General features: G+C 43.2%; 2 non-coding genes and 1 pseudogene across 2 annotated transcripts; all 3 read left to right on the forward strand.

The window, feature by feature from the left end:
• The first annotated feature begins 1,508 nt into the window (after window positions 1–1,508).
• On the forward strand, window positions 1,509–1,699 carry LOC130349232 (U2 spliceosomal RNA). Its single transcript, XR_008886625.1, has one exon. It is a non-coding gene; the product is annotated as a U2 spliceosomal RNA (small nuclear RNA).
• A 2,089-nt stretch (window positions 1,700–3,788) lies between these two features.
• On the forward strand, window positions 3,789–3,979 carry LOC130349244 (U2 spliceosomal RNA). Its single transcript, XR_008886636.1, has one exon. It is a non-coding gene; the product is annotated as a U2 spliceosomal RNA (small nuclear RNA).
• A 6,938-nt stretch (window positions 3,980–10,917) lies between these two features.
• LOC130349298 (U2 spliceosomal RNA) lies at window positions 10,918–11,087 on the forward strand (annotated as a pseudogene).
• Window positions 11,088–12,806: the final 1,719 nt, after the last annotated feature.

Raw genomic sequence — 12,806 nt, forward strand, 5'->3', positions numbered from 1 at the left:
GATTGGTCATCAGCTGGCTGTCTATGTCCCGCATCAATATAGACCAAAGTACAGAGGGTTAGGCTATGCTATTGTGCACCTACCTGATGCATCAGAAGGTGCGAGGCCCTTGCTAAATTCTGTGCACAGACTTTGAGATCTATACTTTAGACTGTATCTAAACCTGCTCCAACATGGACTGACATTCTGGCCTACTTTCAGCCGATGCGACTTGTCTGTCGCTGAACAGTCGCTTTTTATGTATTCAGCACCTATGTATAATGTTGTAAAAATGCTCTAGAAGCTAAAGTCGCAGAAATGTCACACATATTTGGCCTGCAACTTTCTGTGCGACAAATTCAGACAGGAAAAATCAGTATAAATCCTTAGAAAATTATCCCCCAGTGTCTCCATCTGCTGGCGGTATTGAATAAGCATTGCTGCACTGATGGGGTATGCATTAGACGAAAAAAAAGAAGAAAAAGAAGAATAATACGCCCAGAAAAGAGGCGAAAAGGAGAAAAACGTAAAAAAAACTTGAAAAAAAAGTAAGAGGAAGAGAAGGGAAAAAAAGGTGGAAATGGGTTTAAAAGTGATTTCGGCGGAGAAATATATATATATATATATATATATATATATATATATATATATATATACGCGCACACACACACATATATATAAACGTATTCTCCGTTGAGATATTGCAGCCGCTGCTGTGTCCAGGCCCAGGAGCCTTAGCACTGTGCTGTGATGTCACTCAATACCACTGACATCACTAGGTGTAAACAACATCTCTCCTTTGCTGTGTATGTGACTATGGAGCTGTTTGGTGATGTCGTCTATTATGGCCTTCATAGAAGCAACAGGAGATTGTTGCATCCATCTAGAACCCTCAGAACTACAGTGCTATGATGTCACTCACTTCCACAGGCCTTGCAGAGTGTAAACAACAACAACCCAGCTTTGTTGTGTATGTAACCATAGGGATTTGTGATGTCACCTAGAACCTTCACAGCAGCGACAGCTTTATGAGGAGCATCAGCACTGCTCTGCCTGAGCAGAACCATCACCGCCATAGGTTGTCAAATAACCCGGGTTTAACCCACACAGGTAAGTCCAATGGGGTGCAGGCATGTCCTCTATGCTTACAGCTTCCCGTGGGTGTTGGTTTGATACCGTTTGGGGACAGCCAAGGAGGCATCTGCAGGCAACAAAGGTAGGTGTGTGCTTGTGTGTGTGTTTCCTATGCAGATCCTAAGCCCAGTGTCACATGCAAGTAGGAGGAGTAAGAAGGGTTCCTGGCAAATCCGGGTTATGGATTGCATTTAAAAAGGCCCCGTGGGAGTGCAATGGGCCCCTGTCTTGCTGCTTAGCAATAATGGTATGGGTTTAGGTTCTGCTGTGTGTACTGGTGGTTGACTGCCCCCCAGCCCAGAGTGTGCATGGAAAATTGTCTGGCAGCCTCCCTGACAGCAAGCAGTGATAGTGCCCATGAAGGGCACCTTGTTGGGCCCGCCCCTTTCACGGTTATCGCTTCTCGGCCTTTTGGCTAAGATCAAGTGTAGTATCTGTTCTTATCAGTTTAATATCTGATACGTCCCCTATCTGGGGACCATATATTAAATGGATTTTTGAGAACGGGGGCCGATTTCGAAGCTTGCTTCCGTCGCCCTATGCATTGACCCGATATGGCAGTATCTTCGGGTACAGTGCACCACCCCCTTACAGGGTTAAAAAGAAAGATTCCTACTTTCATTGCTACCTGCTTGCTGGCTAGCCAGCTAGCCAGCCCTGTGGGCCTTGCTGCTGCTGCAGCCAAAAAACAAAAGGTGGTGCTTCTGCTGCTTCTGCTTCTGCTTGTGTCTGGCCGCTGTTGGAGCGTCCAGGCACAGGACTTCTGCTGCTGCTGACTAAATGGCCTCCTTAATTGGATCATTTGAGTAGCCAGCACACCTGTGCAGGTAGGGCATGACATGATAGGCAGCTGCCTTGATAGCGGGTGGGTGCTGAATGTTCCTAATTGACAAAATAAGATTAATGCTTATGAAGAAATATAAAATCTCATCCCTTCCCCAATATCGCGCCACACCCCTACCCCTTAATTCCCTGGTTGAACTTGATGGACATATGTCTTTTTTCGACCGTACTAACTATGTAACTATGTAACATAACATGGGGGGGGGGGGGGGTCTCCTGGCTGTTCACACAGGTGTGTCATTGCTGTACATTGACCATGCATTGCTTCTGTGGTATTGCAAAGGCAAAGACAAATGCTTCCAGCCATCCATTGCACTAATGGATTGGTCATCAGCTGGCTGTCTATGTCCCGCATCAATATAGACCAAAGTACAGAGGGTTAGGCTATGCTATTGTGCACCTACCTGATGCATCAGAAGGTGCGAGGCCCTTGCTAAATTCTGTGCACAGACTTTGAGATCTATACTTTAGACTGTATCTAAACCTGCTCCAACATGGACTGACATTCTGGCCTACTTTCAGCCGATGCGACTTGTCTGTCGCTGAACAGTCGCTTTTTATGTATTCAGCACCTATGTATAATGTTGTAAAAATGCTCTAGAAGCTAAAGTCGCAGAAATGTCACACATATTTGGCCTGCAACTTTCTGTGCGACAAATTCAGACAGGAAAAATCAGTATAAATCCTTAGAAAATTATCCCCCAGTGTCTCCATCTGCTGGCGGTATTGAATAAGCATTGCTGCACTGATGGGGTATGCATTAGACGAAAAAAAAGAAGAAAAAGAAGAATAATACGCCCAGAAAAGAGGCGAAAAGGAGAAAAACGTAAAAAAACGTGAAAAAAAAGTAAGAGGAAGAGAAGGGAAAAAAAGGTGGAAATGGGTTTAAAAGTGATTTCGGCGGAGAAATATATATATATATATATATATATATATATATATATATATATATATATATACGCGCACACACACACATATATATAAACGTATTCTCCGTTGAGATATTGCAGCCGCTGCTGTGTCCAGGCCCAGGAGCCTTAGCACTGTGCTGTGATGTCACTCAATACCACTGACATCACTAGGTGTAAACAACATCTCTCCTTTGCTGTGTATGTGACTATGGAGCTGTTTGGTGATGTCGTCTATTATGGCCTTCATAGAAGCAACAGGAGATTGTTGCATCCATCTAGAACCCTCAGAACTACAGTGCTATGATGTCACTCACTTCCACAGGCCTTGCAGAGTGTAAACAACAACAACCCAGCTTTGTTGTGTATGTAACCATAGGGATTTGTGATGTCACCTAGAACCTTCACAGCAGCGACAGCTTTATGAGGAGCATCAGCACTGCTCTGCCTGAGCAGAACCATCACCGCCATAGGTTGTCAAATAACCCGGGTTTAACCCACACAGGTAAGTCCAATGGGGTGCAGGCATGTCCTCTATGCTTACAGCTTCCCGTGGGTGTTGGTTTGATACCGTTTGGGGACAGCCAAGGAGGCATCTGCAGGCAACAAAGGTAGGTGTGTGCTTGTGTGTGTGTTTCCTATGCAGATCCTAAGCCCAGTGTCACATGCAAGTAGGAGGAGTAAGAAGGGTTCCTGGCAAATCCGGGTTATGGATTGCATTTAAAAAGGCCCCGTGGGAGTGCAATGGGCCCCTGTCTTGCTGCTTAGCAATAATGGTATGGGTTTAGGTTCTGCTGTGTGTACTGGTGGTTGACTGCCCCCCAGCCCAGAGTGTGCATGGAAAATTGTCTGGCAGCCTCCCTGACAGCAAGCAGTGATAGTGCCCATGAAGGGCACCTTGTTGGGCCCGCCCCTTTCACGGTTATCGCTTCTCGGCCTTTTGGCTAAGATCAAGTGTAGTATCTGTTCTTATCAGTTTAATATCTGATACGTCCCCTATCTGGGGACCATATATTAAATGGATTTTTGAGAACGGGGGCCGATTTCGAAGCTTGCTTCCGTCGCCCTATGCATTGACCCGATATGGCAGTATCTTCGGGTACAGTGCACCACCCCCTTACAGGGTTAAAAAGAAAGATTCCTACTTTCATTGCTACCTGCTTGCTGGCTAGCCAGCTAGCCAGCCCTGTGGGCCTTGCTGCTGCTGCAGCCAAAAAACAAAAGGTGGTGCTGCTGCTGCTTCTGCTGCTTCTGCTTCTGCTTGTGTCTGGCCGCTGTTGGAGCGTCCAGGCACAGGACTTCTGCTGCTGCTGACTAAATGGCCTCCTTAATTGGATCATTTGAGTAGCCAGCACACCTGTGCAGGTAGGGCATGACATGATAGGCAGCTGCCTTGATAGCGGGTGGGTGCTGAATGTTCCTAATTGACAAAATAAGATTAATGCTTATGAAGAAATATAAAATCTCATCCCTTCCCCAATATCGCGCCACACCCCTACCCCTTAATTCCCTGGTTGAACTTGATGGACATATGTCTTTTTTCGACCGTACTAACTATGTAACTATGTAACATAACATGGGGGGGGGGGGGTCTCCTGGCTGTTCACACAGGTGTGTCATTGCTGTACATTGACCATGCATTGCTTCTGTGGTATTGCAAAGGCAAAGACAAATGCTTCCAGCCATCCATTGCACTAATGGATTGGTCATCAGCTGGCTGTCTATGTCCCGCATCAATATAGACCAAAGTACAGAGGGTTAGGCTATGCTATTGTGCACCTACCTGATGCATCAGAAGGTGCGAGGCCCTTGCTAAATTCTGTGCACAGACTTTGAGATCTATACTTTAGACTGTATCTAAACCTGCTCCAACATGGACTGACATTCTGGCCTACTTTCAGCCGATGCGACTTGTCTGTCGCTGAACAGTCGCTTTTTATGTATTCAGCACCTATGTATAATGTTGTAAAAATGCTCTAGAAGCTAAAGTCGCAGAAATGTCACACATATTTGGCCTGCAACTTTCTGTGCGACAAATTCAGAAAGGAAAAATCAGTATAAATCCTTAGAAAATTATCCCCCAGTGTCTCCATCTGCTGGCGGTATTGAATAAGCATTGCTGCACTGATGGGGTATGCATTAGACGAAAAAAAAGAAGAAAAAGAACAATAATACGCCCAGAAAAGAGGCGAAAAGGAGAAAAACGTAAAAAAACGTGAAAAAAAAGTAAGAGGAAGAGAAGGGAAAAAAAGGTGGAAATGGGTTTAAAAGTGATTTCGGCGGAGAAATATATATATATATATATATATATATATATATATATATATATACGCGCACACACACACATATATATAAACGTATTCTCCGTTGAGATATTGCAGCCGCTGCTGTGTCCAGGCCCAGGAGCCTTAGCACTGTGCTGTGATGTCACTCAATACCACTGACATCACTAGGTGTAAACAACATCTCTCCTTTGCTGTGTATGTGACTATGGAGCTGTTTGGCGATGTCGTCTATTATGGCCTTCATAGAAGCAACAGGAGATTGTTGCATCCATCTAGAACCCTCAGAACTACAGTGCTATGATGTCACTCACTTCCACAGGCCTTGCAGAGTGTAAACAACAACAACCCAGCTTTGTTGTGTATGTAACCATAGGGATTTGTGATGTCACCTAGAACCTTCACAGCAGCGACAGCTTTATGAGGAGCATCAGCACTGCTCTGCCTGAGCAGAACCATCACCGCCATAGGTATTCAAATAACCCGGGTTTAACCCACACAGGTAAGTCCAATGGGGTGCAGGCATGTCCTCTATGCTTACAGCTTCCCGTGGGTGTTGGTTTGATACCGTTTGGGGACAGCCAAGGAGGCATCTGCAGGCAACAAAGGTAGGTGTGTGCTTGTGTGTGTGTTTCCTATGCAGATCCTAAGCCCAGTGTCACATGCAAGTAGGAGGAGTAAGAAGGGTTCCTGGCAAATCCGGGTTATGGATTGCATTTAAAAAGGCCCCGTGGGAGTGCAATGGGCCCCTGTCTTGCTGCTTAGCAATAATGGTATGGGTTTAGGTTCTGCTGTGTGTACTGGTGGTTGACTGCCCCCCAGCCCAGAGTGTGCATGGAAAATTGTCTGGCAGCCTCCCTGACAGCAAGCAGTGATAGTGCCCATGAAGGGCACCTTGTTGGGCCCGCCCCTTTCACGGTTATCGCTTCTCGGCCTTTTGGCTCCGATCAAGTGTAAACTTGGTCTGGGTCAGGGGTGCGGGTGTTCTGCTGAGCAGGAATCCGGAGTGGTGATCTTACTGTGGAATCGACAGACAAGAGAAGAACAATGGCTGGAAAGGAATACCTCCCTGCGATTGAGAAGACTGTATGTTTTGTGGTGGAAACTTCTGACCGGGGTAAGAATCGGATTGAGTACATTGGACATGAACTTGTGGAGAAATTGGGCGGTTTTGGCATGGATAGTTTGTTCTGTGTGCAAGAGAATAGGAAGCAAGGAATATATGATGTGTCCTTCATCTATGAAGCTGATTGCCAGAACTTCTATGAATGTTTGAAAAGAAATGCCAATAACCCTGTCTTGGAAAATGTAAAGTTTTTTCCTCTGTTTGAGATGGGAGTGAAGACTCTGTTTGTACATATGTACAATCCGTTCTTAGACCCGGATATGATTAAGAACTTTCTAAGTATCTACTGTGAAAGTGTCCAAGGGGGAGTGAAGCAAACTAGTAGTTTGGGTGTGTTTAACGGCACATGGAAGTTCTTTGTAAAACTGAAGCTGGATCCTGGGAGCATTGTTGGAGTGAAACACCCACCGGCCAATTTTTCAATCGCTGGAAACCGGGGTTATGTCTATTATTATGGCCAGCCATTGTTTTGCCGTGATTGTTTGCTGTTTGGACATGTTAAAGAGGCTTGTCCAGGTAATAAGAAGTGCCGAAATTGTAAAATGCCAGGGCATGAAGCGGGAGCTTGTCCACAGCCCAGAACTTGTGATCTTTGTGGCCTTGTTGGACATGTGTATAGAAATTGTCCGGAGGTGGCTAAGAGGGAGAAGGAGAAAGAGGCCAGAAAAGATTTGGCAATTAAAAAAAGGGAAAAGGCAAAGGCAGACATGGCAGAAAAGAGTGTGATTGCTATTATTGAGAAAGCAACGGTGGTGGAAGAGAAGGTGCAGGAGGAGATTGAAGAGGAGATGGAGGAGGAGGTGAGAATTGAAGAGGTGCCTAGTCCTCAGGTGTCTGGCACTCAAAAAGTTGAATGGTCGAATTCAGAAGAGGAAAGTGCTAAAGAGAGAGAGGAAGATCTTTTTCGTCCCCCACGGAAGGCGGCGAGAGGTGCCAGTGGTGAAAAGATGGAGCAGACGGTGGTGGAGACGAGTAATCGTTTTGCCGCAATATCTGAGGGTGAAATGGATAAATGCATTGGAGAAGAAACTTCTCCCTCGACACTGAGCCGTAAAGTTCATTAACTCTCTTCTAGGTTTTTTCTTCCTATGGGTTGTTATTTGATTAGATATGTCTTTTTCGGTTAGTTTGTCAAATGTTAGAGTCTTTAAAAATAAGAATAGAAGAGCGGCCATTCTGGAGGAATTGGCAGGAACTAATAATGACATATTTTGTCTACAGGAATGTGGATTGGATTTTCCTCCAAAAAAGGAGGAGTGGAGATATGGACCAGCAGTGTGGTCTTGCTCTAATGTAAATAGAAATGATGGAGTTGGGGTTTTGTTTAGGAATAATAAGTTTAAAGTTTGTAGTCAAATGGTGTTAAGGGAAGGAAGGTGTGTGTTGGTGGAGGTTGGGTTACATGGGTTTAAGTTTAAGTTAATTAATGTTTATGCACCTGTGAATAAGGAGGAGAGGGTGGGTTTGTTTGAAATAATTAAGGGGTTTTTGTCTGGGAAGGAACCAGTGTTGTTAGTAGGTGATTTCAACTGTGAGATTGGGAGGGATGCGGATGTTTCTGGAAATATGCTTAAGAGTATGGTGAGTGATTTCAAGTTAAGAGATGTGGTTGAAGTGTGTGGTGTGAATCCTGTGTTAGCAACATATCATGCTGAGAGTGGAAGGAGTGAGTCAAGATTAGATATGTGTTTTGTGTCCAAAATGATAGGATGTATGTGGTATAAGCAAGAGAGAGTGATTTATTCTGATCATGAGCGTGTGAGTTGTGGTTTGGTGTTGGATGAGATTTGCATAAGTGGGAGGGGTTACTGGAAGCTTAATGTGAAACTGTTGGATGAAAAGGAGGTATATGATAGGTATATTAAGAAGTATAAGTTATGGTGTGAGAAGAAAAAAGAATTTTTGGATTTATTGTGTTGGTGGGAGTGGGTTAAAGAAAGAACTAAGGTTTTTTTCAAGAGGGAAGGTTATAAAAGGAAAGCTAGGGAAAGAAAGAAGTATGAATGGCTGAATAAAAGGTTGGGGTTTCTCATTAAGTTGAAAAAGAAGGGATGGAGAGTGGATGGTAAGATTGATGCTGTGAAAAGAGATATAAAGGATTGGTTGAATGAAAGAGGAAAAGAGTTAATGTACCGAGCAAAAGTGGACAAATTGGAGAAGGATGAAAAGTGTTCAAGATATTTTTTTAAGAAAGTGATTGGGAGAAAGGATGATTTAGTGAGTGTGTATGATAAGGATGGTGGTTTGGTGAGAGGCAAAGCTGTACTGAATGTGGTGAAAGAGTTTTATGAGGACTTATATGCAGTCAAACAGTGTGATAGGGGTTTGGCTGAGGAAGTGCTGGAAGTGATTGATAAGAAGGTAGATTGTAATGAGTATGAGAGTTTAATGAGAGAGATTGGAATGGAAGAAATTAAAAGGACGGTTGATAGTATGGCTAAAAATAAGACTCCTGGAGAGGATGGGTTGCCGGCTGAGTTTTATGTGAAATTGTGGGATGTACTGAAGGATGATATGGAGAGTATCTTTAAGTATATGTGGGCTAATGGAAGATTGGTGGAAAGTATGAAGAGTGGGATAGTGGTTTTGATTTATAAGAAAGGGGATGTGAATGATGTAAGGAATTGGAGGCCGATAACTTTGTTGAATGTGGATTATAAAATATTTGCAAAGCTGATTACAAATAGAATGAGGGACGTGATAGAGCAAGTGATTGGGGAGGAGCAAGTGTGTGGTGTGCCAGGAAGAAGAATTAGTGAGAATTTGTGTTTGTTGAGAGATATATTGTGGGATGGTATGTGTAGAAAGCAGGTGGTTCGTGTGTTGTCAATTGATTTTGAAAAAGCTTTTGACCGTTTGTCGCATGGGTTTTTGTTTAAGGTGCTAGTTAAAATGGGGTTTCCAGGTGATTTTGTGAATATTGTGAGAATGTTGTATAAGGAAGTGTATAGTAAGATTCTGATTAATGGATGGATGACTGAGGAGATTAAAGTATGTTCAGGGGTGAGACAGGGATGTCCCTTGTCACCTAGTGCTTTTATTTGTGCTATGGAACCATTATTAGAATTATTGCGTAAGGATAAATGTGTGAGAGGTGTGAGAGTTCCGGGGGGTCGTGGTAAAGAGGTTAAAGTGTTGGCTTATATGGATGATGTATGTGTGGTAAGTGAATCTGTTGCGGCTGTAAGAAGATCCAAGTTATTGGTAAGTCTGTTTTGTGGTGCGTCTGGTTTTAAGGTCAATTGGGGAAAGAGTGAATATAAATGTTTTGGTGGTGTGACTCAGAGTGAGGATGTTGGTATGGAAGGGGTGGAAGGGCCTATTCAGGTGTTGGGGGTGAAAATGGATGAACGGTTGGATGGTAGAAATAGTTGGGAGGATGTGGGGAAGAGAGTGCAAAAGAAATTGAATTTTTGGAGGTTGAGAGAGTTGTCAATGGTTGGTAAGGTTATGATAGTGAAGAGTGTGATTTTGCCAATACTGTTATATGTTGCTGTTGTGTTTCCGCCAAGTTATATGGTTTTGCGAAAGGTGAAAAGAATGTTATTTGTGTTTTTGTGGGGTACAAAGATGGAAAGAGTTAAGAGAGAGATTGTAATGAAAGATGGTAAAAATGGAGGAATGGACTTTCCGAATGTTGATGTGTATCTGGGTGTGAATATTGTTTTTGCTTTGAAAAGAATGATGGGAGGTGAAAAGAGTTGTGCATGTATGGTGAGATATTTGGGTGGCAGTGTGTTATGTAAATTGGGTTGGTTGGAAAGAGATTTGAGAGTGCCTTATGCTTTTGTGTGTCCTAGTTGGTATGTATATGTGGTGAAATTTTTGGAGAATTATAGGTTGATTGGTGTGGGTCCAGAAGTGTTTGTGAGTAAAAAGAGTATGATTGGGTACATTAAAAAAGAGGAAGTTGAATGTTCAATTAATATGGTGAGAGCTGTAGATGTGGGGAGAGTGTGGAAGAGTATAATGACTGTTGGAGTAACAAATAGACAACGTGAGATAGTATGGCAGAGTTTGCATGGTGCGTTACCGGTAAGAGAATTTCAGAGAAATAGAGGGATTGGAAGGTATGAGAGGTGTCCAAGAGATGGGTGTGATGGGATTGAGAGTGTGATGCATGTATTTTGGAATTGTGAAATGGCGCAAGGTGTGTGGAAAGGGATGAGTTTGCTGTTTAAAGAATTGACTGGTATTAGGTATATGTCGTATGATGTGGCTATGTTTGGACTTAGTATGGTAGGGAGAGATAAGGAAAGGGTTTTTTTTGTGTTGCTTGCCATTATTAAAGAAGTACTTTGGGATGTTAGGAATTTATGTGTATTCAAAAGAAAAAACGTGTCGGTGGAGGGTTGTATTAAGATGATTCTAGATAGGTTATATGTTGTTTATTTGTGTGATAGGAAGAATTTGGGGGATAAGGATGCTGAGGGGATATGGAAGTTTTTGAAATGGAGATATCTTGTAAGTTTGTAATTGGTGATGATATTTATGTTTGTTTGAAATTGAAAATAAAAAGAAAGACCTAATGATGAGTTGGACTTTACTTCAGAAAGTCTAAATGACAAAGTATGGAGTTGGATTTTGATGTTTTAATGTCCAAACCTGAAGGTTTAAAAAAAAAAAAAAAATAAAAAAAAAAAAAAAATAAAAAAAAAAAAATCTGTTCTTATCAGTTTAATATCTGATACGTCCCCTATCTGGGGACCATATATTAAATGGATTTTTGAGAACGGGGGCCGATTTCGAAGCTTGCTTCCGTCGCCCTATGCATTGACCCGATATGGCAGTATCTTCGGGTACAGTGCACCACCCCCTTACAGGGTTAAAAAGAAAGATTCCTACTTTCATTGCTACCTGCTTGCTGGCTAGCCAGCTAGCCAGCCCTGTGGGCCTTGCTGCTGCTGCAGCCAAAAAACAAAAGGTGGTGCTGCTGCTGCTTCTGCTGCTTCTGCTTCTGCTTGTGTCTGGCCGCTGTTGGAGCGTCCAGGCACAGGACTTCTGCTGCTGCTGACTAAATGGCCTCCTTAATTGGATCATTTGAGTAGCCAGCACACCTGTGCAGGTAGGGCATGACATGATAGGCAGCTGCCTTGATAGCGGGTGGGTGCTGAATGTTCCTAATTGACAAAATAAGATTAATGCTTATGAAGAAATATAAAATCTCATCCCTTCCCCAATATCGCGCCACACCCCTACCCCTTAATTCCCTGGTTGAACTTGATGGACATATGTCTTTTTTCGACCGTACTAACTATGTAACTATGTAACATAACATGGGGGGGGGGGGGGGTCTCCTGGCTGTTCACACAGGTGTGTCATTGCTGTACATTGACCATGCATTGCTTCTGTGGTATTGCAAAGGCAAAGACAAATGCTTCCAGCCATCCATTGCACTAATGGATTGGTCATCAGCTGGCTGTCTATGTCCCGCATCAATATAGACCAAAGTACAGAGGGTTAGGCTATGCTATTGTGCACCTACCTGATGCATCAGAAGGTGCGAGGCCCTTGCTAAATTCTGTGCACAGACTTTGAGATCTATACTTTAGACTGTATCTAAACCTGCTCCAACATGGACTGACATTCTGGCCTACTTTCAGCCGATGCGACTTGTCTGTCGCTGAACAGTCGCTTTTTATGTATTCAGCACCTATGTATAATGTTGTAAAAATGCTCTAGAAGCTAAAGTCGCAGAAATGTCACACATATTTGGCCTGCAACTTTCTGTGCGACAAATTCAGACAGGAAAAATCAGTATAAATCCTTAGAAAATTATCCCCCAGTGTCTCCATCTGCTGGCGGTATTGAATAAGCATTGCTGCACTGATGGGGTATGCATTAGACGAAAAAAAGAAGAAAAAGAAGAATAATACGCCCAGAAAAGAGGCGAAAAGGAGAAAAACGTAAAAAAACGTGAAAAAAAAGTAAGAGGAAGAGAAGGGAAAAAAAGGTGGAAATGGGTTTAAAAGTGATTTCGGCGGAGAAATATATATATATATATATATATATATATATATATATATATATATATACGCGCACACACACACATATATAAACGTATTCTCCGTTGAGATATTGCAGCCGCTGCTGTGTCCAGGCCCAGGAGCCTTAGCACTGTGCTGTGATGTCACTCAATACCACTGACATCACTAGGTGTAAACAACATCTCTCCTTTGCTGTGTATGTGACTATGGAGCTGTTTGGTGATGTCGTCTATTATGGCCTTCATAGAAGCAACAGGAGATTGTTGCATCCATCTAGAACCCTCAGAACTACAGTGCTATGATGTCACTCACTTCCACAGGCCTTGCAGAGTGTAAACAACAACAACCCAGCTTTGTTGTGTATGTAACCATAGGGATTTGTGATGTCACCTAGAACCTTCACAGCAGCGACAGCTTTATGAGGAGCATCAGCACTGCTCTGCCTGAGCAGAACCATCACCGCCATAGGTTGTCAAATAACCCGGGTTTAACCCACACAGGTAAGTCCAATGGGGTGCAGGCATGTCCTCTATGCTTACAGCTTCCC

Source organism: Hyla sarda, unplaced genomic scaffold (assembly GCF_029499605.1).
Source record: "Hyla sarda isolate aHylSar1 unplaced genomic scaffold, aHylSar1.hap1 scaffold_91, whole genome shotgun sequence".
NCBI lineage: Eukaryota > Metazoa > Chordata > Amphibia > Anura > Hylidae > Hyla > Hyla sarda.